The sequence below is a fragment of the Somniosus microcephalus genome, chromosome 13 (genome assembly GCF_052327205.1).
Source record: "Somniosus microcephalus isolate GS21.2 chromosome 13, FLI_Smic_1.0, whole genome shotgun sequence".
Classification (NCBI taxonomy): Eukaryota; Metazoa; Chordata; class Chondrichthyes; order Squaliformes; family Somniosidae; genus Somniosus; species Somniosus microcephalus.
This window is the reverse complement of record NC_140999.1, coordinates 102346845-102358991: the sequence shown is the minus strand read 5'-3', so window position 1 is coordinate 102358991 and position 12147 is coordinate 102346845.

The following is a 12147-nucleotide window of genomic DNA, read 5'->3' as shown; positions in this document are numbered from 1 at the left end:
CTACTTTTTGTAACAGAAACACTGCAGTCTGTGAAAGGTAGTAATACAGCTTTTGTCCTGCATCAATTCATGTTCTGCCCCAAGTACCACATCCAAAACACAAATTTTCCATTGAATTTGAGGGCTGATGCAGAATCGGGGGTTGTCCAGATCTGCTGATGATTTTACTTTCAGTTCATCGTATGAATGAAACGCCATTGCTCAGATGGCCTACTAACTGTTTCATGCAAAACCATGACCACACACCTTCCTGTCTGAGAATTATGATGGACCTTTTACCACCTTCTTCTTAGGCAGTCCCTCGGAACCGAGGATGACTTGCTTCCACATTAAAAATGAGTTCTCAGGTGACTGATGAGTTCAATGCGGGACCTACAGTCTCTGTCACAGGTGGGGCAGACGGTGGTTGAAGGGGCGGGTGGGTGGGGTGCTTGGGTTGACGTGCGCTCCTTGTGCTGCCTGCGCTTGGTTTCCGCTTGCTCCTGGCGAAGATTCTCGAGATGTTCGGCACCTTCCCAGATGCTTCTCCTCCACTTTGTGTGGTCTTGGGCCAGCGATTCCCAGGTGCCGTTGGGGATGTTACACTTTTTCAAGGGGGATGTTACATTTTTTCAAGGAGGCTTTGAGGGTGTCCTTGAAGTGTTTCCTCTGCCCACCTGGGGCTCTCTTGCCGAGCCGGAGCTCCGAGTAGAGCGCTTGTTTTGGGAGTCTCGTATCGGGCATGCGGACAATGTGACCCGTCCATCGGAGCTGATCGAGCGTGGTCAAAGCTTCGATGCTGGGGGTGTTGGCCTGAGCAAGAACACGGACGTTGGTGCGCCTATCCTGCCAATGGATTTGCAGTATCTTGCGGAGGCAGCATTGGTGGTACCTCTCTAGTGCTTTGAAGTGCCTGCTGTACATGGTTCATGTCTCTGAGGCATACAGCAGGGCGGGAATCACTGCTGCTCTGTAGACCATGAGCTTAGTGCCGGGTTTGAGGTCCTGGTCTTCAAACACTCTTCCTCAGGCGACCGAAGGCTGCACTGGCACATTGAAGGCGGTGTTGGACTTCGTCGTTGACGTCTGCCCTTGTTGACAGGAGGCTCCCGAGGTATGGAAAGCGGTCCACGTTGTCCAAGGCCTTGTCGTGAATTTTGATAATCGGGGGACAGTACTGTGTGGCAGGGGCAGGTTGGTAGAAGACCTTCGCCTTACGGATGTTTAGTGTAAGGCCCATGCTCTTGTACACTTCGGTGAAGGTGTTGACGATGGTTTGGAGTTCGACCTCCGAGTGAGCGCAGACGCAAGCGTCGTCTGCATTCTGTAATTTGACGAGAGGATGGGACGACCTTGGATCTGGACTGGAGGCGACGGAGGTTGAACAGTTTCCCGTTTGTTCTGTAAATTAGCGTTGGTGCGATGACACAGCCTTGCTTGACCCCGGTTCGTATGTGAATTGGGTCTGTGGTGGAACTGTTGGTCAGGATCACGACTTGCATGTCGTTGTGAAGCAGGCAGAGGATGGTGACAAACTTTTGAGGGCAGCCGAATTTGAGGAGGACACTCCATAATCCCTCACAGTTGACAGTGTCGAAGGCCTTTGTGAGATCAAAGAAGGTCATGTACAGCGGTTGGTGCTGTTCCCTGCATTTCTCTTGTAATTGACCTGCGGTGAAGATCATGTCCATTGTGCCTATTAGTGGGCGGAATCCGCATTGTGACTCTGGGAGGAGCTCTTCGGCCACTGGGAGAAGGCGATTGAGGAGGATTCTTGCGATGAATTTCCCTGTGGCAGACAGCAGGGAAACTCCTCTGTAATTACCACAATCGGACTTGTCACCTTTCTTGAAGATGGTTGATGGACCTTTTACCTACAGAGCAGCAAGACCCTTTCTCTAATACAAGCATGGAAAAAATCTGCCACTGGTGATATGGACATAGAGATAATTTTATTTTCCAATGCTGGGAGCAGGGCGAGCAAGTGCACTTCAGTATGGCTGAGTTTAAGTCCATTAAAAGTATTGAGGGAGATCTTGGGGATTCAGTCTCTTGGGCAAGGAATAGAATGCAAACTTTTGAAGGGGGTCCAGTTAAATTTCAGAAAACTTACTGGTAAATTAAGGGTTAGTTTTGTTCTAGAATTGCTTACTGCCATTTGGAAAACATAAAAGGACTTTAAACAATTCATAGAAATATAGAAGATAGGAGTAGGCCATTCGGCCCGTCGAGCCTGCTCTGCCATTTAATGAGATCATGGCTGATCATCCAAATTCAGTACCTTGTCCCTGCTTTCTCCCCACATCCCTTGATCCCTTTAGCCTTAAGAAATATATCTAACTCCTTCTTGAATATATTTAATGAATTGGCCTCAACTGCCTTCTGTGGTAGAGAATTCCACAGGTTCACCACTCTCTAGGTGAAGAAATTCCTCCTCATCTCAGTCCTAAATGGCTTACCCCTTCCTTAGACTGTGACCCCTGGTTCTGGACTCCCCCGCCATCGGGAACAGCCTTCCTGCATCTAGTCTGTTTAGTCCTATTAGAATTTTATAGGTTTCAATGAGATCCCCTCTCATTCTTCCTCGAGCGAATATAAGCCTAATCGACCCAATCTCTCTTCATATGTCATTCCTGCCATCCCAGGTATCAGTCTGGTGAATCTTCGCTGCACTCCCTCCATGGCAAGAACATCCTTCCTCAGATAGGGCGACCAAAACTGCACACAATACTCAAGGTGTGGTCTCACCAAGGCCCTGTACAACTGCAGCAAGACATCCTTGCTCCTGTACTCGAATCCTCTCTCGCTATGAAGGCCAACATACCATTTGCCTTCTTAACCGCCTGCTGCACCTGCATGCTTACCTTCAGCGACTGGTGCACAAGGACACCCAGGTCTCGTTGCACTTCCCCTTTTCCCAATCTATTGCCGTTCAGATAATAATCTGCCTTCCTGTTTTTGCCACCAAAGTGGATAACCTCGCATTTATCCACATTATACTGCATCTGTCATGCATCTGCCCAATTGCCCAACCTCTCCAAATCATACTGGAGTTTCTCTGCATCCTCCTCACAGCACACACGCCCACCCAGCTTTGTGTCATCTGCAAATTTGGAGATATTACATCTAGTTCCCTCGTCCAGATCATTAATATATATTGTGAATAACTGGGGTCCTAGCACCGATCCCTGCGGTACCCCACTAGTCACTGCCTTCCACTCGGAAAAAGATCCGTTTATTCCAACTCTTTGCTTCCTGTCTGCCAACCAGTTTTCTATCCAAGTCAGTACCTTACCCCCAATCCCATGTGCTTTAACTTTGCACGCTAGTCTCTTATGCAGGACCTTATCGAAAACCTTCTGAAAGTCCAAATACACCACATCCACTGGTTCTCCCTTATCTATTCTACCAGTTACAGCCTCAAAAAAATTCCAGTAGATTAGTCAAGCATGATTTACCTTTTGTAATTCTCTACGTTTCTTTTCTGGCGAAGGGTCTACATACAAGAATTTAGCCTGTCTTTCATCTTCAGAGATGCTGATGGACCTACTGTGTATTTCTATAATTTTCTGTTTTATTTCATTCATTTCTTAGAAATAATCAAATCTGACCTTTTGCATTTTTATAAACAGTTGGTAGTCAGGATGATGGATTGCAGCTTGGAAGTTTCCTGTTAGAAGGCAAAATGAACCTTAAATGATTAAAAATTGAATTAGAAGGGAAATACAAAGACTTGTGTGTAGTAGAGATCAATTGGGGCTGGATATTCTTGTTGGGTGCGATTCACACCCGCTCGCTGTTTGTGCTGACCCTGCTGCAATTTTCATTGTCGGCCTCTGGAATTTGCGGCCGAGCTCCATGTATCAGAACAGCCTCTGATTGGAAGGGGAAAAGCATGCTGCTGCAGGATTTAAAGGCCTACAGCAGCTTAAAGGGGCAGGCACCACCATTACTATGGCTGTTGCAGGCCAGCCACACACTAAGAGTGGAATCCTTTCCTATTGGCATAGGTAGTGGCGCTGAGAAACGGAGCATTTACGACCACATGACATCAATGACTCTTTAGACTTTCAGAGATCGTGCCACTTTGTAAAATTCCAGTGCCGTGTCATAAGGAAGATGATGAAAATATTGTAGCAAATAATGCACCTAATCGTTTCTCCTTCCATGACCACATTCATCGCAGATTCCATCTTGGACCCCTTCCTCCTCATTTACTTGGCAATATTATCCCAGAACACAGGTATCAGCTTTCACATGTATACTGATCATATGCATCTGTAACTCACCATTCCCTCTATTGATCCCATAGTTATCGTCACTATGGCAAAATCAAAGCAATATTATTGACTTCCACAGATACCAAAGCCCATAAGCTCAAAACTTTGGTGTACGGCTCAACCCCAAGCTCAGCTTCCTTCCCTACATTTGATCATTTACCAAAAATGCTTTTGTTCACTTTCGCGACATTGCCTGCCTCTGCCCTTAGCGTTCCACTCTACTGCCAGAACTCTAATCCATGGCTGAACTTCTCCAAAGCTCCTCCACAATCCACCACTAAAAAAAAACACAAGTCATGCAGAATGCCACAGCCTGTGTTCTTGTCAACCGCCACTGCCTTTGTGTCCAACAGGATCAACTAAGATTTTCATCTTCACTTTCAAAGTCTTCCAAGGCCTCGCTCTTCCCTACTTCCATGATCTCCTCCAGCCCCATGTCCTTGTAAGTACGCTCCAATCCTCCAATATCAGCCTACTTCTTGAGGCTCCATTTGCCTATTCAAGTGGACATTAAAGATCTCATTACACTATTCAAAGAGAGGTATGGACTTCTCCAAGTATCCAAGCAAACATTCCTCCTTCAAACACCAACAAAACGTTATTAGCTGGTCATTCATCTCACTACAGTACTTGTTTTTCAGGCTTTGCTATTTAATTCAGTCCCGTGTTGAGGAGGCACTGCACTATAGGAGGTGCTGTCAGAGGGGTCAGTGAAAATACCTGTACCTTCTGCTGACACTCACTGACTGGGCTCACAAACCATCAGCCACTTGGGCAATACAGCAAAGGGCTGCACATGCCAGTGAAGAAATTATGGAGAAATCTGCGATGGAAGAAGTAATATTTCATGGAGTCAAAACCGATTTAGGATAAAGCAAGTTCACCACAGATTTACATGAAAAACTTTTAACAAGTAGTTCATATTTGTATTCAACAATATATATTAATAAAAGTAGCTTGCATTCTTTAAATAAATTTAACTTCAAAAGAGACTCATCATGTGCACTTCCAGAGTATTCACTGAGGGAAAGAAACACCATGTGCCCTGAAGCAACTTCATCGATTGCAATGGGGGCCTTGACTTCAGGCTGCCCGAGTTAGGTACATTGTATACTCATGTAGTGTCATGTTTTTCTGTGTCCAAGAGACTCCAGATCTACTCCCAGATTGAACCGAAGTTACTGCCCATTATGCTCAAGATGCAGGAAGTTCCTGGTCATGAATGATGTCTCGAGATAAAAACAAAAAAATAGGACAATACATATTTTTATCAAAAGTTATTTTTCGAATACACAACAGGTGATTACTTTGGACGAAAACAAAAATTATCTGATGTTTTTTTAAAAATTCGTTACGGGTTGTGGATGTCGCTGGCAAGGCCAGCATTTATTGCTCATCCCTAATTGCCCTCGAGAAGGTGGTGGTGAGCCGCCTTCTTGAACCACTGCAGTCCGTGTGGTGAAGGTACTCCCACAGTGCTGTTAGGGAGGGAGCTCCCGGATTTTGACCTAGTGATGAAGGAACGGCAATATATTTACAAGTCAGGATGGTGTGTAACTTGGAGGGGAACTTGCAGGTGACGGTGCTCCCATGCACCTGCTGCCCTTGTCCTTCTAGGGGGTAGAGGTCGCGGGTTTGGGAGGTGCTGCTGAAGAAGCCGTGGAGAGTTGCTGCAGTGCATCTTGTAGATGGTACACACTGCAGCCACGGTACGCCGGTGGTGGAGGGAGTGACTGTTGAAGGTGGTGGATGGGGTGCCAATCAAGCAGGCTGCTTTGTCCTGGATGGTGCCGAGCTTGAGTGTTGTTGGAGCTGCACTCATCCAGGCAAGTGGAGAGTATTCCATCACACTCCTGACTTGTGCCTTGTAGATGGTGGAAAGGCTTTGGGGAGTCAGGAGGTGAGACACTCGCTGCAGAATACCCAGGCTCTGACCCACTCTTGTTGCCACAGTATTTATGTGGCTCGTCCAGTTAAGTTTCTGGTCAATGGTGACCCCCCAGGATGTTGATGGTGGGGGATTCGGTGATGCTGATGCCGTTGAATGTCAAGGGAAGGTGGTTAGACTCTCTTTGTTAGAGATAGTCATTGCCTGGCACTTGTGTGGCACGAATGTTACTTGCCATTCATCAGCCCAAGCCTGAATGTCGTCCAGGTCTTGCTGCATGCGGGCATGGACTGCTTCATTTTCTGAGGAATTGCGAATGGAACTGAACACTGTGCAATCAGCAGCAAACATCCCTTCTGACCTTATGATGGAGGGAAGGTCATTGATGAAGCAGCTGAAGATGGTTGGGCCTGGGACACTGCCCTGAGGAACTCCTGCAGTGATGTCCTGTGGCTAAAATGATTGACCAACAACCACAACTATCTTCCTGTGTGCTAGGTATGACTCCAGCTAGTGGAGAGTTTTCCCCGATTCCCATTGACTTCACTGTTTCTAGGGCTCCTTGATGCCACACTCGGTCAAATGTTGCCTTGATGTCAAGGGCAGTCACCCTCACCTTACCTTTGGAATTCAGCTCTTTTGTCCATGTTTGGACCAAGGCTGTAATGAGGTCTGGAGCCAAGTGGTCCCGCCGGAACCCAAACTGAGCATCAGTGAGCAGATTAGTGGGGAGTAAGTGCCGCTTGATAGCACTGTCGACGACACCTTCCATCACTTTGCTGATGATTGAGAGTAGGCTGATGGGGCGGTAATTGGTCAGATTGGATTTGTCCTGCTTTCTGTGGACAGGACATACCTGGGCAGTTTTCCACATTGTTAGGTAGATGCCAGTGTTGTAGCTGTACTGGAACATCTTGGCTAGAGGCGCGGCTAGTTCTGGAGCACAATTCTTCAGCACGACAGCCGGGATGCTGTCGGGGCCCATAGCCTTTGCTGTATCCAGTGTGCTCAGCTGTTTCTTGATATCACATGGAGTGAATCGAATTAGCTGAAGACTGGCTTCAGTGATGGTGGGGATCTCAGGAGAAGGCCGAGATGGATCATCCACTCGGCACTTCTGGCTGACGATGGTTGCAAATGCTCCAGCGTGCTGGGCTCCACAATCATGGAGGATAGGAATATTGATGGAGCTTCCTCCTCCAGATAGTTCTTTAATTATCCACCACCATTCGCGACTGGGTGTGTCAGAACTTTGATCAGATCTGTTGATTGTGGGATCGCTTAGCTCTGTCTATAGCATGCTGCTTCTGCGGTTTAGCATGCATGCAGTTGTGTTGCAGCTTCCCCAGGTTGGCACCTCATTGTTAGGTACACCTGGTGCTGCTCCTGGCATAATCTTCTGCACTCCTCATTGAACCAGGGTTGGTCCCCTGGCTTGATGGTAATGGTAGAGTGAGGGGATATGCCGGGCCGTGAGATTACAGATTGTGGTGGAATACAATTCTGCTGCTGCTGATGGCCCACAACGCCTCATGAATGCCCAGTTTGGAGCTGCCAGATCTGTTCTGAATCTATCCCATTTAGCATGGTGGTAGTGCCACACAACACGATGGAGGGTGTCCTCAATATGAAGACGGGACTTCGTCTCCACAAGGACTGTGCGGTGGTCACAATGCTGTCATGGACAAATGCATCTGCGACAGGTAGGCTGGTGAGGATGAGGTCAAGTAGGTTTTTCCCCTCGTGTTGGTTCTCTCACCACCTGTTGTAGGCCCAGTCTGGTAGCTATGCCCTTCAGGATTCTGCCAGCTCGGTTAGTAGTGGTGCTACTGAGCTACTCTTGATGATGGACATTGATTTCCCCCACCCAGAGTACATTCTGTGCCCTTGCTACCCTCAGTGCTTCTTCTAAGTGGTGTTCAACATGGAGGAGTACTGATTCATCAGCTGAGGGAGGGCGGTCGGTGGTAATCAGCAGGAGGTTTCCTTGCCCATGCTTGACCTGAAGCCATGAGACTTCATGGGGTTCGGAATCAATGTTGAGGACTCGCAGGGCCACTCCCTTCCGGCTGTATACCACTGTGCCACCACCTCTGGTGGGTCTGTCCTGCCGGTAGGACAGGACATACCCAGGGATGGTGATGGAGGAGTCTGGGACATTGGCTGAAAGGTGTGATTCTGTGAGTATGACTATGTTGCTTGACTGTCTCTGGGACAGCTCTCCCAATTTTGGCACAAGTCCCCAGATTTTAGTGAAGACAACGTTGCAGGGTCGACTGGGTTAGGTGTGTCATTGTGAACAAGATGGGTTTTTACAACAATCCGATAGTTTCATGGTCACTATTACTTTTTATTCCAGATTTACTGAATTTAAATTCCCCAGCTGCCGTGGTGGGATTTGAACTCCCGTCTCCTGATCATTAGTCCAGGCCTCTGGATTACTAGTCCAGTAACATAACCACTATGCTACCATCCCCTTTAATGCAACACCGAGCTAGGTTAGAATCATAGAATAGTTACAGCATAGAAGGAGGCCATTCAGCCTGTCGAGCCCGTGCTAGCTCTCTGCAAGAGCACTTCAGCTAGTCCCACTCCCCTGCCCTTTCCCCGTAGCCCTGCAGGTACTTATCCAACTCCCTTTTGAAAGCCACGTTTGTATCTGCCTCGACCATCCTTTCAGGCAGTGCATAATTTGCCAAATTTGACATTAGTCAAGTTAGAACAAAGATCCAAGACCATTCCAAGGCAAATCTGCAGGCAACACAAATAGAATTCAGAGCATTAAACAGGCTCTCAGCACTGCCGACCATTATGCCCAAGAAAATGTGTTTTCCCAGAATCCAAATTTTGGCCTGGACAAAATACATAGCTCGATACCATTAATCTCATTCCATCCATCACGGCTGTGAATGGCTCAAATTGAGCACGATTGACAATCGATTCCATGCCACAATCTCTTTATAAATCTAAATACCTTTTGTGTAAAAAAGACAGCTCTTTGGTTATATCACAGTTCTGGAACCTCACTTCAATACGTTATTGTAAACTTTTCAGCAAAATAAATTAAAATTCCACTTCCAGTCAGAAATTGGCAAAAAGTACTTCCACAATTCACAACTCAGTGGAGGAATTCTCACAATAACCCCACTGCAAAAAAGTGACTATGGAGAACTTAAGCATTTGGCTACTTCCTAGTGTTCATTCAAATCATTATACTTGGAACTCTAACCTGAATGGCTCCACAACAAACTGCATGCCTTCATCTGACATCTAGTTCTGTTCCACAAGAAAAGGCTCACTCTATGTTTCACTAGATTTACGAGTCCCACACAATATTTCTCGGAATCTAGTCCGTTACCTCTGTTCCTTAATGTTCAAATAAAAGTGATTTGTTTTGGGATGATGCTCGCCTTTGTGGAATTTTTTCCTTTTTACTTTCATTCATATTTTCCCACCATGCGCCATTCCAAGAGGTCAGGTGGTCAACCTGCACCCAGGCCTTCGCCAAGGTGTTTGGGCAGGAAATTTGGGTGGGGTGGGGAGGGAGAAGGTCTCCCCCCGACTTTACCTCATTCCTCAAGACTAAAAGATCTAGACCTAGATTTCATCAATATATTGCCACTACAACGCAACTGAGATTGGGAACTCAGTGGGGCAGTAATTCCTCCCCAAACGCGTGAGTACGGAAGGGGTACTCACGCGTCTGGCCGGAGGAAATGCCAGTTTTCAGCATGCACAGCGCATGCGCTGAAAACCGGCATTTCCTCTCCTCCAGCCCAAGAGGTGAAGAGGCTAGCGCGTGCGCTGTAGGGGGCAGCGCGTGCGTCTTGGACTTCCTCTGTTTTGGGGGATTTGCGCATGTGTAAAGGCCTCCGGTCTTTACGCTTGTAAAAAGCACACGTAAGTATTTATTTTTACAGGTAAGTGGTGTTTTAGTGTAATTTAGAATTTTTTTTCCACAGGTTTATTATTTTAAAGAATCTACAATAAGGTAAGTTTAGTTTTAGACCCTTTTTATTAAAAATTTATTTTTTTCAAAATAAAAAAATTATTGTTTAAATTATTTTTTTTACTTAGTTATACTTAATTTAATGATTGGGATGTTTTTTAAATTTTTATTTAAAGTTTAAATAGTGTTTTGGGCCCCCGTAGTTTTCATGAGTTTGACAGTTCTTACTCTCAAACTCATGAATGAACCTTCCCCTCCCGATTGGTTGTACAGTGCTCACCTGATCCCAGCCGGCACATCGCACTAACTACGCCGCTGGATCAGGTAAGCACTGCGCGCTGACATCTGAACCGGGCCTGTGACAGGAAATGCAAGCAGGCCCGGGCTTCAGATGTCAGCGCGCAGGGTGAGTGCAGATCGGGGGCTTGCACGCGCGGCAAGCCCCCGACACCAAGTTCTGGGCCAGTGTGTAGAGAATCGCAGGCACTTATCATGTCCTATTGCTATGAGGCACTGCACTTTGCAAGTGAATGTTCTAACATCATGAATACATTGTACATGCATTCTATGGATCAGACACAGAATAATGAAGGAAGTGAAGAACTAAGATGCCCGTTCCTATTTAGAGCATATGTTCTGAACTAGTGATCCAAAATGTTTTCTCTAATTTTCTTTACCTCTGTCTTTCTAGACTTTCCTTGAATTGGTATCCCTTTGATTTCAGAACGAGACTGTCTGAGGATGCAAAGTAATACTGCAAACATCAGATATGATCTTCCTAATTTCTTTGTGTTTACCCTCTGGGGCCATTATCCAAACAAGGGGGACTCTTGGAACACAGTCCCTTTAGGACAGGGGCGTAAAACTTAATTTCCATGGTGGGCCTGTTCCAGCATCCTGGTACTTGGCGTGGGCCACGTTCGGCAAAAGTTATTTGGACACACTGGGGTTAGAAATTCATGTGTATTTCACCGGTTTATTGGGGGTAAAATGGGTGCAGTGTATACCAATTTCTGCGAATGATGGCCAGCAACTAATCTGCGTCGGTGACTATTGGTTCTCACTGAAATGAGCATTAGATCAATTTAAATATGCAAAGAAGGGTCCTGCACCTTTTTCAGGACCCTTCTGCAAAATGTGTGAAAAACGAGGTGGAGCATGCACTGTACAAGCTCCAACTAGTTTTTACATTTCTACTGTGGCCTAAACAGACGTCCGGGTGGCAGCTGAAATAAGAGCAGGGAAAGTGCTTCTCTGGGCTCCACAGCACCACTGCGGGCACTCGGCCTTACCACACTCGGTCATCCTGCATCTTCCTCTGCCCCACCTCACAGGATTTACCAATGCAGCAGGCCCAAATTTGATCGTCGACTTCGGGCGAACTGCCAATGGACGTGCGTCATGCAGCGCAGCTCATCCCTATTATTAAAATGAGGCCTGAGGCCCAATTTCAGATAAGCCTCTAGCCCCAAGCTTATGGCACGCACTTGAATTTCCACCTCAATATTTCTGCATGCAGTTCTTCAAAAATTCTCCCTCAGAAATTGGTTTTCAGCAATCACATAGAACATCTTAACAGCAGTATCACTTACATAGTGAGCATCAGCAACATTGATTGCTACTTTTTAAACAGCGGTGCTATTTCAGCAAATTTATCTGTACATGACTTTCCTGTGCACTTATCGGCCCAGTAATTCCTGTCACAACGCGTGAGTACGGACGGGGTACTCACGCGTGTGCCCGGAGGAATTGCCGGTTTTCAGCATGCACAGTGCATGCGCTGAAAACCGGCATTTCCTGTCCTCTGACCCAAGGGGTTAAGAGGCAGAACGCGTGCGACTGCACAGGCAGCGCTATGCGCAGTTGAAACTCCTTTTTTTTTTCCCCCCCCAGAGTTGCCCGAGTGGAAAGGCCTCCGGTTTTTACGTGTGGAAAAACCAGACGTAAGTACTTAGTTTTACAGGTAAGTGGGCTTTTAGTACAATTTAGAATTTTTTTTTCCACAGGTTTATTATTTTAAAGAATTTACAGTAAGGTAAGTTTAGTTTTAG